At 54.6% G+C, this 13,176-nt stretch overlaps 1 protein-coding gene across 2 annotated transcripts in view; it reads left to right on the top strand.

The window, feature by feature from the left end:
• The first annotated feature begins 629 nt into the window (after positions 1-629).
• Positions 630-13,176, top strand: part of Sin3a (SIN3 transcription regulator family member A) — a 49,486-nt gene continuing 36,939 nt past the window's right edge. Inside the window, exon 1 of one of the 2 annotated variants that reach the window (XM_070042852.1) lies at positions 630-658. The gene's annotated coding sequence lies outside the window, so the exon portion shown is untranslated. Of the gene's footprint in view, positions 659-4,638; positions 4,908-13,176 lie in introns of those variants that run through there. The other variant, XM_070042851.1, reaches the window with a different exon arrangement.

The following is a 13,176-nucleotide window of genomic DNA, read 5'->3' on the forward strand; positions in this document are numbered from 1 at the left end:
GGGTTGGCTTTGAACTAGGACCCTCAGATCTCATCCTCCTGAGTAGCTAGGATGACAGGTGTGAGCCACCAGTGTCTGGCTTGCCTTTCTGTTTTTCTGCCCGACCCGGATCGTGCAGACCCCCTCTGGACGACCACGTCCTCCTCGGCTTCCCTGGGCTAGAAGGAAGCTCCCTCTTCGCAGCGTCGATTGCTGTTGATCTTTATATTCACCGTTCCCGCCTGACTCCCGAAGCGTCGGTCTGTCCACAGCAGGTACCGGGCGGTGCAGGAGCTGCCCGGGGCTCAGAGACTCCGCTTGCATCGCTGGATTTCCAGGCCCCCTAACCAACGACGCGGTCCACCCTGCGACCCGGCGAGTCCGGATTTTCCGTAGCCCGGCTGGGACCTGCTTGACGTCCCTCCTGCCTGCCCGTCTTCCCGCCCGGGGGCCGGGGCGGGCGCGCGGGCGCCGGCGGGGCCCGGCCACGCAGGGCGGGCGCCTCCCGCCCGTCTCCGGTTCGATTTATTTATTTATAATTTTTTGGAGGGAGGGGGCGTTCAATGAAGGGAAGAGGCGGGGCGGCGGGCGGGGCCTGGGCGCTGACGTCAGCGCCGCGGGGCCAATGGCAGGCGGGGGGCGTTCCTCCCCATTCAGGACTCCTCGCCTGGCTCGGAAGGTATGTTAAACAGCTGCTTTTAATTTGCTTCCCCCCCTGAATCTCGGGCATTTTGGGGGGCTAGTTGGCTGGGCCCCCCGCTTTGGCTAGCCCGGAGCGGTGTGGGCGCCGTGGGTCTCCAGACCCGGCTAGGGGGAGGCGCGGAGTCCCGCGGCCGAGGTAGGCGAGGGGCAGGCCAGGAAGGAGAGCGCTTGGCGCCGCCTGCTCGCCCGTGTGTTTCCCAGCCGGGCTGGAGCCGCGGGGAGGGGGCGGCCCGGCCGGGGGTCGCCCCTGCGCCCGCCGCATCTTCGAGCTTCTCTCCCCGAGCCGGGTGTGCGGAGGGGGGCGTCGGTAAGGCTTTGGGGGTGCGCTGGGCAGCGAGCCGACTGGAGACCGCTCCCGTTTATGCCTTTTTCTTTCTTTTTATTTTTTTTTTTAAAAGAAAAATACCGTGGAGAGAATGGGGTGGGGATTCCGTACCCCGACTGGAAGCCGGCCCTGGCTGGACTGCGGCGGCGCGCGGGCTTGGCGGGGGGCCCCGGCCCGCGCCGGGAGGGCTGGGCCCTCGGTGTCCCGACTTGGTGGAGATGCGGAGTTCCGAGCCAGCCCGCGAGCCGCCGCCGGGGTGCTCCGCCAACCACGCGGGGCGAGGGGGGCCGGTGCCCTGAGGGTTTTGTTCCTGCCGGCAAACTTGGAGGGGGCAGTGGGCGCCCCGGGGAGGAGGCGCGGGCGCCGGAGGCCCGCGGTTGTTAAGGACTCTGGGGGCGGGGGCAACGCCGGGCGGGCGGGCGGGAGGGACCCGGAGGCGGGAGAAGGAGCGAGCGCCCTTGTGCCTCGCCCCCCGCGCCGCTCGGGGCTCCCGGAACTCCCGGGCTGTAGCCGCGCCGCTACGATTCGCCGCCCGCCCGCGCTCGGACGGGGAGCCCCCCCCCCCCAGCCGGCAGTACCGAAAACCTCCAGGAACTCGGCCGACGCGACTCGCGGCCCCAGCTGATCCCTTTGCAAATATGGTGCTGCCTCCTTCCCCGCCCACCGCGCGGCGGCCGCGTCGGCGCCGGCTTCCCCCTCCGCGGGCCGTGCGGCGGTCGGGGCTTCCTCTTCCCGTGAGGGGCCGCCGCGGGCCCCGGGGCGGCGGGGGGGGGGGGCTGGGGCGTGGGCGTGTGTGCACGCCCACGGGGGCGGGGGCCGGCCCGAACCGAGGCAGTGAAGGTCGGAAACTGGGAAAACAGTCCCCGGGCTCGGGAGAAGGAAATGCATTAGTGGGCGGGGAGGGGCGCGCCTGTCAGCTGGGATGGCGGCCGCGGGCAGGGGTGCGGCGCGGGGCGGCGGAGTCCCGCCGCACGGCGCGGGGAGCCGGTCCCCGGAACGCGGGCTGCCCCCGCCGTCACTCTGCGGCCCAGACTGTTTACTATCTCCTCGGCTTGGGCTTGTGCAATCGGCCTGGAGGGGGCCCGAGGGGCGGGGCCGCTTCCTCCCTTCCACCCACCTCGGGCTCCCCCGGAGGCTCCGCCTCCTCTTGTCTTCCATTGGCTGGGCGAGCCTCCCTTTTCCCCTTCCCCCGTACGGATTGGGCGGGATTCCCCAGTGCTCCGCCTATCGGGAGGTCGGGCTGGAGTTTAAGTTGCTAGGATTTTTCCCCCCCCCTTGAGGGCGGAGGGAGGATTCCGGGGCCTTTCGGAAGACGTGCGGCCACGCCCCCACGCCTGATTGGCGGAATGAGTAAGGCCCGCCTCCTCCGTCCGGGGCCCGTGGGGCGGGGGAAGTCCTCCCCTCCCCGCCCCCTCCTGCCGCGGCTCGGGAGCGCGCCCGGCACATGTGTGAGGTCCACCCGGCCGCTCCGCGCTGCCCTCCCGCCCGGAAGTCCCGGGCTCCGCGCCCTTGGAGAAGGGGGCGGGGAGGCACACAAAGATTGTGGCCGGGCTGGAGGTCGGGCGGCCCTCGGGTGAGCCCTGGGGGTCGGGATCGAGCGGGTTTGGGATCTCCTGTCTGCCTTGGTCCCCCCAAGTCTGAAGTTCTGGTCCCAGGCATGGCCGTTTCCGCTGCGGTCCTTGACTTCCTCGAGCCCCATTAACCTGTAGAATCCGGCGCCGGCCGCGTCTCCTGCCCCAGACCGGGCAGGTGCCCTCCTCCATGGGCGCCATTTAGAACTTGCCGCGTCCCCAAAGATCTGGGGTCGTCGGGAGGGCCGCCTTGGCCTGAAGGGAGGGTCCGAGGTGTGTGCCCGACCCGAGTTAAAGGCGGCTTTCGGACCGTTCTGCTGGAGTGCCGCCTGCTCGACACCTCGGAGCAGTTTGGCTTGGGGGTTTGACTTATTTTTAGAGCTCCATCCTGGGGCAGGGCTTGGCACAATTACCCGGGAGTTTATACCCACCTGTTGCCAGCACTCGTTCCTGCCGGGCCCCGCATGATTGCGGAAGGAGGACAACCTTGGACCTAGGAATCGGCTCCCCGGGCCGCCCAGTCTCTTCGCTTGTGAGCGGGAAGACTTAGTCCCGCCCCCCTGTCCTGGCGCCGAGCTGCGTCGGTCCCCCACCCCCAAAGCCTGGCCAGCGCCGGGTCCACACCCTGTTTGGTGAATTAATCAAAGCAACTAGGAAACATCGCCAGGACTTTTATTCGTATTGCAGACGTATTTACATACTCGGAGGGCCTGGGGTCTGCCATTAACATACTTGGGCCGACAACAGTCCTCCCCGCCCCCCCAACCCCCGCCTTTTTTGTGGATCTGTTAAGTATCCCCGTCTGGCCTCCATTCTGGGCTCAAGCGATCTGCTGTCTTCTCCCGAGTAGCTGAGATTACTGGCGCTTGTCCGTGCAGGGGCGTTCTTAAGTTTTTTGTTTTTTTTTTACTCTCCCTTCCCCCGCCCCAAGTCTGGAATTTCCATCCTTGTTCTGCGTGTGGAGGGTCTCCCCAAGTTTCATTTATACCGGGGTCTGCCTTGAGCTTTTCCCACTGTATCTTGGTTCCCCCAGCCCGGGGTTGTCCCCTAGACCTACGGGGGACTTAACGTATGCACTTCGCTTCCCGCTCCGCCTTCCGGAGGCTTGCCAGGGCGGTGGCCTTCGGGGCCACCCTTTGGGCTATCTCCGCCCTTTTAGGCTTGCATGTTCAGGTTCAGCGAGAGTCTAGAGTTAGGACAGTGTGGCCACCCTTGAAGGCGGACTCACAGCCCCTCGAGGTGTGGAGCTGCGATTTGAGCTTCGGGTCTCTATTCTGTACTGCACTTGGTGATCTGGGCGGCCGGCCGGCTTTCCCGGCGGTGTGAAAACCACAGGGAACGATGGGGTCCTCTTGCATGGTTTTGGCGGGGTGGAAGCGCTGCCCGGGGCTCAGGGCTGGGCTGTGGCCCCGGACCTTGGAACGCCGCGCTCGTCTCTAGTGTAAACATTCCACAAAAGGACTACCGAGGTTCAGCCTCCCCGCGCAGGGTGGACTCGGCGCCTTCCCGGACGGGCATCGCGTCCAATGGAGGCTCCAACCGGCGCCGGGAGACCCAATCCCCCCGCCGGGGGCGGGGCCTGGCCCGACAGTGCAGTAGGAGGAGCCAGCCTCACTTACGGACATTTTACCCCACATCGGTTACTTACCTTCCTGGGGCCGTGAAAGAGCCCGAGGTAGTCTTCCAATGCGACGGCCGGCGGAGGCGGGAGCCCATTTGTTAGGCCTGTGGTTGAGTCGCTGTGGGGCGGGACTTGTGGCGCCCTCCAATGAGATGTCAAGAACTTCCTTCCCTCCTCCAATAGTGTCACGGCTTGGGGGTGGGATTCAGCAATCCGTCTCCAATAGGCGGGGTTGAGTTAAGGACGCTCCCCGCCAATAGGGGCGTGGAGAAGGTGAGCGGCTCCCCCTCCCCTCTCGCCGGGGGAAGGGGCGGGCAGTCTGCAGGCGGGGCGCAGTGATTGGCTCAGTGTGTGACGGGCGGGTAGTATGTCCAGTGGCGGAGCTAGGTTGAGCCTTCCCCCAGCGGGGCGGGCCGGGGAGTGGGCGGGATTTCCCGGGTAACAGAGAAGCGGCCGCGGCAGTAGAGGCGGCGGAGACGGTTTCTCCATCTTCCCCCCCTCCCCTTCCCCCTCGGAGTTTCCCTCCCTCCCTCCCTTCCTCCCTCCCTGTGTCGGCACCGGGGCCTGAGAGTGCTCGGGGAGTGCAGAGGAGGTTGCCAGTTCGCCCCGGTGGGCCTGTGCCCCGCGCCGTTCTCCAGGGCCTCCCCGCCGAGTGCGAGGCTCACGCCGAACGGGACCCGCAGTGCCGAGCGGCTGAAGGAGCTTCGCGGTGAGCGCATGCCGGGTCGGGCTGCGGGCAGGGGTCGGGGTGGCGGGTCGCGCGGGACTCGAGGGCGTGTATTTTTAGGGGGGGCTGACCTCCTCGGCTTCCCGTAGAGCGGACGGGCGGGAGGTGTGTGGCGGTGTGAGGGGCGCGGAGGGCGGAGCGGGGCCGCCCTCCGTGCGGGAGGGGGAGGCGAGCGTAGTCCCGGTGCGCGCGGAGGGGCGGGCTTTCGCCCCGCCGCCCAGGGGCGGGGCCGGCGCGCGTGCGGTGGTGGCGAAGGGGGCGGGGCGGCCGAAGCGCCGAGCGTCGCGGACCCCCCCTTCGGGCCCCCCCCGGGGGCGGAGCCTCGGGCCCAGGCGGCCTGGCCCCGCCCCGCCGCGCGCGGGCTCCACGCCGCCGGCCGGCCCCGTGCCGCCGGCCCGCGGGATGGGCCCGGGCGCGGGTCTCCCGCGCGTGGCTCCCGGGCGCGGCCGGCGGCGGCGGGGGGGGGTTGGGGAGGCGGTGTGGAGCCCGCGTTCCTCCCCGGGCGCGACTGGCCCGAATGGCCGTCCGGAATGGCGAGGCCACGCCCCTGCGCGCCGCGGGCCCGGGGGCCGGGGGCGGTGCTGGGAAAGCCCGCTGTCCCGTCCGGCTCGGGAGTCGGGGCCTCCCGGTGGGCTCACCTGGGCCGGGGTCTCGGGGCGGAAGCTGGCGGGAATCCCGACCCCGGAGTTTCTAGAAGGATTCTCCGGTCCTGTGGGGTCGGGGCGTCCGAGGCGCATCAAAGACTCGAGCCCCCCCCCCCCCAAGAGGAGCGGGAAGCCCCGGGAAGGCTGGGGTTTGTCCCGGAAGGGTTCTCCACGGACACGGATTCTTTAAATTGCATTTTTGTAGTGGAGTGGTCGGGACGGAGCCCCCGCCCCCACCCCCCGCGCGGAGGGCGCTTACCGCCCCAGCCGCCTCGGAATGAAGCACCCGGGCGTCTTCAGCACTTGGCACGTTCTGAAATCTTCCATTGAGGCTTTTACGCCGACTTGTCATCTTGCTGTCAAAAGCGACCGGCATTTTTCATGAGCAAGCGAGCGTTTAATGGGTGATGCTGAGCGTCCGTGTTATTTACGCGCGGGTCCTCTGAGTGAGCCCGAGGTTAGTTACACTCGAGTTGAGTTCTAGATGTGTCCTTTGCTCAGGAGGAGCTGCAAGCGCGGTGCCCCGTGCTGTACTTTCCACGTGAACTGGGTCAGTCGCCCATTCTCTGCAGCCACAGTAGTAGCGGTTCCGTGGCTCGGTAATGGCATCGGTGTGCAGGCAGGAAACCTGGGCGTTCTTCCTGGTGCTGCACGTTGGTGCTGCAGTGGAGAATGACTTGGTGTTGAGGACAGTTTAGCCAATCGAGTTGTTTCCAGTGCTTTGGAAAATACATAAGAATGAATGTATGCTTTTGCAGAATACATTGTCTAGTGTGCAAAGGTCACACACACTACCTGAGCTTTAAGCCTTAAAGTAAGAGCCTTATAATAGATGAGAATTTTTGTGAGTCATTTTAACTCTTCGACGTAAATACAATAGGTACATTGACATTAAACAATTGAGAAGGTTTACATAGTTCACCTGAAGAGACATATTTCTTTAAGGAAAGAAGTAGGAAGTAGTTTCACAATAATCCTGGCAAAGCACGTTTTTCTGTTTACATCTTCAGTGCAAACAAACAATTTACCAGAGAGCCTTGAAGGTCCAGACTCTAGTACATGTGTATTCTAGTACCTAGAATTGGAAGGTTATGTACATGACATTTCAGTAGCCTAATGCAGGCTTTCCAGTTCTTCTGGATATTCCCCCAGCCAAGAACTTGGAAAGCTTTTCTTTCTACGTGTTCTTTTTTTTTTTTTTGTCGGTGGTGGGGCCTGAACTCTGGGCCTGGGCGCTGTCCCTCAGCTCTTCAGCTCAAGGCCAGCACTCTACCACTTGAGCCACAGCACCACTTCCAGCTTTTTCTGCTTATGTGGTGTTGAGGAATCGAACCCAGGGCCTCATGCATGCAAGGCAAGCACCCTACCACTGAGCCACCTTTCTAGCCCCTTTCTACATGTTCTTGGAGAATAAACATATATTTTCAAACTATAACCTCTTCCCTCTTCAATAGCAATATGGGCTTACGTTTATTGAGCCCTCACTGTGTCCAAGGTGTAGTGTTGGGCATTGCCCATTTATTAACACATTCCATTGTCAGAGCAGCTCTGAATGGTGAGTGCAATGAAACACATGCCTTAAAGGTGAAGAAACAAGCCGGACACCTGTGGCTCTGTAATGCTAGCTACTCAGGAGGCTGAGATCTGAGGATCAGGGTTCAAAGCTAGCCCAGGCAGAAAAGTCCGTGAGACTCTTATCTCCAATTAGCTACCAGAAAACCAGAAGTGGCACTGTGGTTCAAGTGGTAGAGCACTTGCCTTGAGCTGAAGAGCTGAGGGACAGCACCCAGGCCCAGAGTTCAAGCCCCATGACTGACCAAAAAAAAAAAAAAAGGTGAAGAAACACTGTCACAGAGACATTCATGTGGCCCAGCCAGGGTCTGAACCTAGGCAGTCTGGCTCTGGAGTTTCTTATATTTTAGCCATCTCTGGTTTAAGGATAGGCTGCAAAGAAGCAGCATTCTGTTTTAAAATGTTTTAATTGTGGTAAAATTCATGTAACACAATTTATCATTCTCTTTTTTTTTTCTTGGTGGGTCATGGGGCTTGAACTCTGGGAGCCTGGGCATGGATCCTGAGCTCTTCAGCTCAAGGTGAGCACTTTACCACTTGGACCACAGTGCCACTTCTGATCTTCTGGTGGCTAATTGGAGATAAGAGTCTCACAGACTTTCCTGCTGGGGCTGGATTTGAGCTGCGATCCTCAGATCTCAGGCTACTGAGTAGCTAGGATTATAGGCAGGAGCCACCAGTGCCTAGCTCCATTCTGCTCATTTTTAATTGTATATTAACACTATCCATCTTTAGAACTTTTTTTGACTTTCCTAGCTTTGCATTTGTTAATCAGTAAATGTCCCCTTCCAGTTGTCACCAGCTTTATTCTACTTTGTGTCTATGGATTTCTCTGTTATGACCCTTAGATGAGTACCTCATCTAAGTAGATCATACATTCTCTGTCCTTTGTCACCAGCTTATTTCCCTTAGCTTATATTGCTAAGGTTTATCCAAATTGCATTCTGTGGGAAGATACCTCTCTTTTTAGGTGAAATAATACTCCATTATGCATATGTGTGTATGTACCTGTATGTCAGTGGACACAGCGTTTTCCCACCTTTTGGCTATTATGGATAATTCTGTCATGAGAGTGTGTGTGTGTGTGTGTGTGTGTGTGTGTGTAAATATTGCTGAACTTTTTAGTTCTTTTTTTGTATATATCCAAAGATGGAATTGCTAGATCATGATTAATTCTACATTTAATTACTAGGAGCAATCCTCAGTGAGTTTTGAAAGCAGCTTTGAGGGATAGATAGGCTTTGAGGGATTCCTAGGCTTATAAAGGAAGAGCCTTTGTCCCCAGGAAGCCACCATTCTTATGAGGAAAGGCAACCAGACTGGGGGGAAGAGTGGGGGGGAACAAGAATCAAGTTCCCCAGGTCCTTAGGAGTAGAGGCTACCTTGCAGGTCCAGAGGGACTGGTGTGAAATGCCAGGGCCTGGGGAGCGAGTTGTGCATCTCTCTTGAAAGGGGGGGGTGGTCCGTGTGGACATTGAGTTCTCTTCCAGCATTTGTTCATGTTGCTTGCTTCAGTTTCAAGTACTTCAGAGGTATTTAGGAATCGCAGTGAATAACTTATTGACTTCCTATGTATGCTATACTGTTTTCCTGTTGAACTCGAACTCAGGGCCTTGCACTCACAGCTGGCATGGCTGGCACTGCCACTGGAGCCACCCCTCCAGCTTTGCTTTTTGCTGCTGATTTTGGAGATGGAGTCTGAAAGACTTTTCTGTCGAGGCTGATTTTTGAATCACAATACTTTCAGTCAATAGCTAGGATTACAGGGATAAGCCACCAGCTCTGGCTTCATTACCATTTCTATAGTGCCTGCTCTCTTGTACGTCTGTTCCTAGATCCCTCTGTCCAGCTGTAAGTCTGAACTGGTTTTTTTGTGGGTTTTTTTTTTTTATGTATTTCCTGGTAAGTTGCAGGCATTGGTATACTTTCACGGAAGAATGTATGAAATGCATATGTCTTGTACATGGGATGAATGCATGTGGTGTGCACATACATGATATCACACGGTGTATATAATCTATAGCTTTCTCTTTTCATGTCTTTAATTGTAACCAAACCCTGATTTTTGTAATTGTGTAGTTTTTCATAACATGTGTCAGTTCATTTAGCTACTAATGGACACTTAGAATGGCATTCTTGCTGCAGTAGATACACTTGGCAGACATATAATATAGAGACCTTAATACTGGAAATGAGTACATTTGAAGTTTTAAAGATGCCTATAAGTTGCTGACCAGATAGACTGTACCAATTAATTTCTACCACATGGTTTTTACCCACCCTGACCAACATAACTTTTAGTCTTTTTAATAATTGTTTTATTGTTACTATAAAGGTGATGTACACTGGGGTTACAGTTACAGCTACATAAGTCAGGTAAAGAACAAGTTCCTTTTTGGACAATGTCACCGCTTACCTCACTCTTTTTTTCCCTCCCATCCTCGCCTACAAATTGTATGGCTCATATTCAATATATTGTCTAGTTAATACCAACTTGTAATTTTTGTCAGTGGCTTTGGGAGATATGTATATTTCTTTGTTTGTTTACATTTCTTTACTGCTCATTTTTAAGTTTTTAGAGGGTAGGGACTAGTGTCCTGAGCTGCCTTCCTGTCTGCTTAGTTGAATGAATGAAAGCTGACAAAACATTCCTCCTTTACTAGATTGGGGCTACAGAAAAGATGAATAGTGTAAGTGTGTGATAGGTTAAAGCTGAAGTTGCTCAACCCTTGTGCTTTAAATAAAGGGACTCTTCTTTCATTGGTTATGAGGTGGTTTAAAGTCCATACCCTGGAGGCAGATTTTCAGATTTATATCCCACCTTTGCCTCTATTGCTGAGTAATTGAGCCATTCATTTAATTTTTAGTTTCTTATAGAAAATGAAGGGTAGGGCCAGGTGCCAGTGACTCACGCCTGTAATCCTAGCTACTCAGAGGAGGCTGAGATCTGAGGACCATGGTTTAAAGCCAGCCCAGGCAGGAAAGTCCATGAGACTCTTATCTCCAATTAGCCACCAGAAAACTTGGAAGTGGCGCTGTGGCTCAAGTGGTAGAGCACTCCCATTGAGCTGAAGAGCTGAGGGACAGCGCCCATGCCCGGAGTTCAAGCCCCATGAACAGACCAAAAAAGGAAAAAGAAAATGGAGGGTAGGGGCTGGGAAGGTAGCCCAGTGGTAGAGTGCTTGAGGCCCTGAGTTCTATTCCTCCATACCACATAAACAGAAAAGGCCAGAAGTGGCGCTGTGGCTCAAGTGGCAGAGGCCTAGCCTTGAGCTGAAGAGCTCATGGGCATTGCTCAGGCCCTCAGTTCAAGCCCCAGGACTGGCAAAGGAAGGAAGGAAAAGAAAAAGAGAGAATAGGGTAGCGCAGGGTATGGCAGTGCATGAGGAGACCCTGTCTCAGGAAAAAAGAAGAGTCGGGCACCCATGGCTCACACCTGTAATCCCAGCTACTCAGAGGCTGAGATCTGAAGATCATGGAATCTAGCTCAGGCTGAAAAAGTATATGAGATTCTTCTCTCCAGTTAACCAACAAAAAGCCAGAAGTAGAGCTGTGGCTCAGGTGGTACAGTGCTAGCTAGCCTTGAGTCTAAAAGCTAAGGGAGCTGGGCTCTGGAAGCTAACACCTATCATCTTACCTATCAAGAGGCTGAGATCTGGGGATCATGCTCTAAAGCCAGACTGAGTAGGAAAGTTCAGATTTCCATCTCCAATGAACCACCAGAAAACCAGTGGTGCTCTGGCTCAAAGTGATAGAGTGCTAGCCCTGAGTTCAAACCCCACGACCAACAATAACAACAACAAAAAGGAATGAAAAGGTAAGGAGACCGTTCTGAGTTTAAAAAGCCCCAGTTTCAGCACACAAAAACACCAAAAATTAAACTCCTAAGCAAAACCACAATTACTTTATAAAGGAAATAATACTTTAGTAGCAAAAAAAAAAAAAGAGCATGAAGTCAAAATGATTCCATTTTCCTATAGGCTGGTCCATAAGCCAACATTTATGCATTTTTTTTGTTTTGTTTTGTTTTTTAATATTTTTTGGCCAGTCCTGGGGCTTGAACTCAGGGCCTGGTCAGTATCCCTGAGCTGCTTTTGCTCAAGGCTAGCACTCTACTACTTAAGTCATAGTGCCACTTCGGCTTTTTCTGTTTATGTGGTACTGAGGAGTCAAAGTGTGTGAACGTGTGTGCATGCACATGCACCTGCCCCCAATACTAGAGTTAGAGCTCTGGGCCTTGCACTCTTGCTTGGCTTTTTTTCTCAAGGCTGGTGGTACTCTAGTATTTTTTTTCTTAGTCTTATGTTGTACTGCTAATACGCATTCGATTTACTGTTTATAAAGTATTGGCTTTTGTTTTTGGAGATTAATCTTAGAGGTGTTTATAGAGATTAATATTAAAGGAGTTAAATATCTAGGTTTTAAACCAATAGAAGCCAAGACTGAATTGTAGTTTAGGCCATGGATAGAAGCCACAGAGAAGTCTTTAAGACTTTTTAATCTACCCATTTATGAGACTCAGTGCCTCATCCCAAAATAGGTTGAGGTTTAGTGTTCATAGCTAGTTGACAGGTGGCTCTTCAGGTTTCAAATGGCGTGTGTAAATCTGTATTTCCAACCCCTTAATGTGTCTGAAATATTTTGAAATACTAAGCTAAATATTTTGCTTCATACCAGGGAGACACTAGTTAAGGCACTTAAGATTATTTCCCCTTCAGAGACTGTCAGCAGTAGTTTTCAATTGTAGTTAATTGAGTTCAGCAGCCCTTGCAGACCACAACATATTTGTGGGTTGTGGTTTATAAAATACAAATATATATGTATCTTCATATTGGCTGGACACTGGCAGGTCATACCTTTAATCTTAGCTACTCAGGAGGCTGAGATCTGAGGATTGAAACCAACCTGGGTAGGAGAGTTGGTAATACTGTATCTCCAAACAAGCCAGAAGTAGAGCTCAAGCGAAAGAGCTCTAAAGTTAGTGAGAAAGCTCAGGGACAGTGCCCAGGCCCTGAGTTCAAGCCCCAGGACCAGCATGCACACACGTGCACATAGGTTAAGTAGCTAGCTTGCAAATGAAACCATTGTGCTACTGTATCAGTGTCCTTCCAGGGTTTTGAGGTGTGAGGAAAACCTCAAGTCTTGTTTCAGAGTTGAGGACCGGCAGCTGTGGTGAGCGGAGCAGAGGTGGCTGCTCAGGGTCCTGTGGGGACTGCTGCTTTAAGGATTGTCATCACTGAAAACCTGGCGAGGCTTGGTTCCTCCTTGTCTTCAGATGGCTGGAGCCTTGTGTCTTAATCATGGTGCATCATACACCAGTCATACTGACATTGGGCAAGCTGAACACCTCAGCTGCACTACCGGGCAAGCTGCCATTAGACTTGTATGTTCTGATGGAAGGAAAATAGCCCCGACAAAAGTGGCGCGAACTGACAAACTCCCCCCCTTTTTTGTGTGACACATTTGTCACAACAATATTTAAAAAATTAGATTCCCAGTGGATGTGGTCTCACAGGCCCAAAATCTTAGCACTCAAGAGGCAGGAGGATTGCAAGTTCAAGATCTGCCTAGGTGACTTAGGGAAAGCCTATATAAACAATATAGTAAGCTGGGTGTTGGTGGCTCATGCTTGCAATCCTAGCTACTCGGGAGGCTGAGATCTGAGGATTGCAGTTCAAAGCCATCCAAACCAAGCCGGGCAGGAAAGTCCATGAGACTCTAAGACTCCAATAAGCCACCAGAAAACTGGGAGTTGTGCTGTGGCTCAAGTGGAAGAGCACTAGCCTTGATCTGAAGAGCTGAGGAACAGCACCCAGGCCCAGAGTTCAGCCCCCCCCCCAAAAAAAAGAAATGTACCTGACTTATGGTAACCCTCTATATAACGCCTTATTAATAACAATAGTTATATTTAAAAATAAATGTAAAAATAAACTTAAAAAAGAAATACTAGGTTTTGAAGGTACTTAAGAAGTGAATATTTTTATAGCATGTGAATATGTAATTTTAATATTAGGAATGATAGCATTTGAGTAGAG

The sequence above is a fragment of the Dipodomys merriami genome, unplaced genomic scaffold, assembly GCF_024711535.1.
Source record: "Dipodomys merriami isolate MVZ:Mamm:240054 unplaced genomic scaffold, mDipMer1.0.p SCAF_33, whole genome shotgun sequence".
Lineage (NCBI taxonomy): Eukaryota > Metazoa > Chordata > Mammalia > Rodentia > Heteromyidae > Dipodomys > Dipodomys merriami.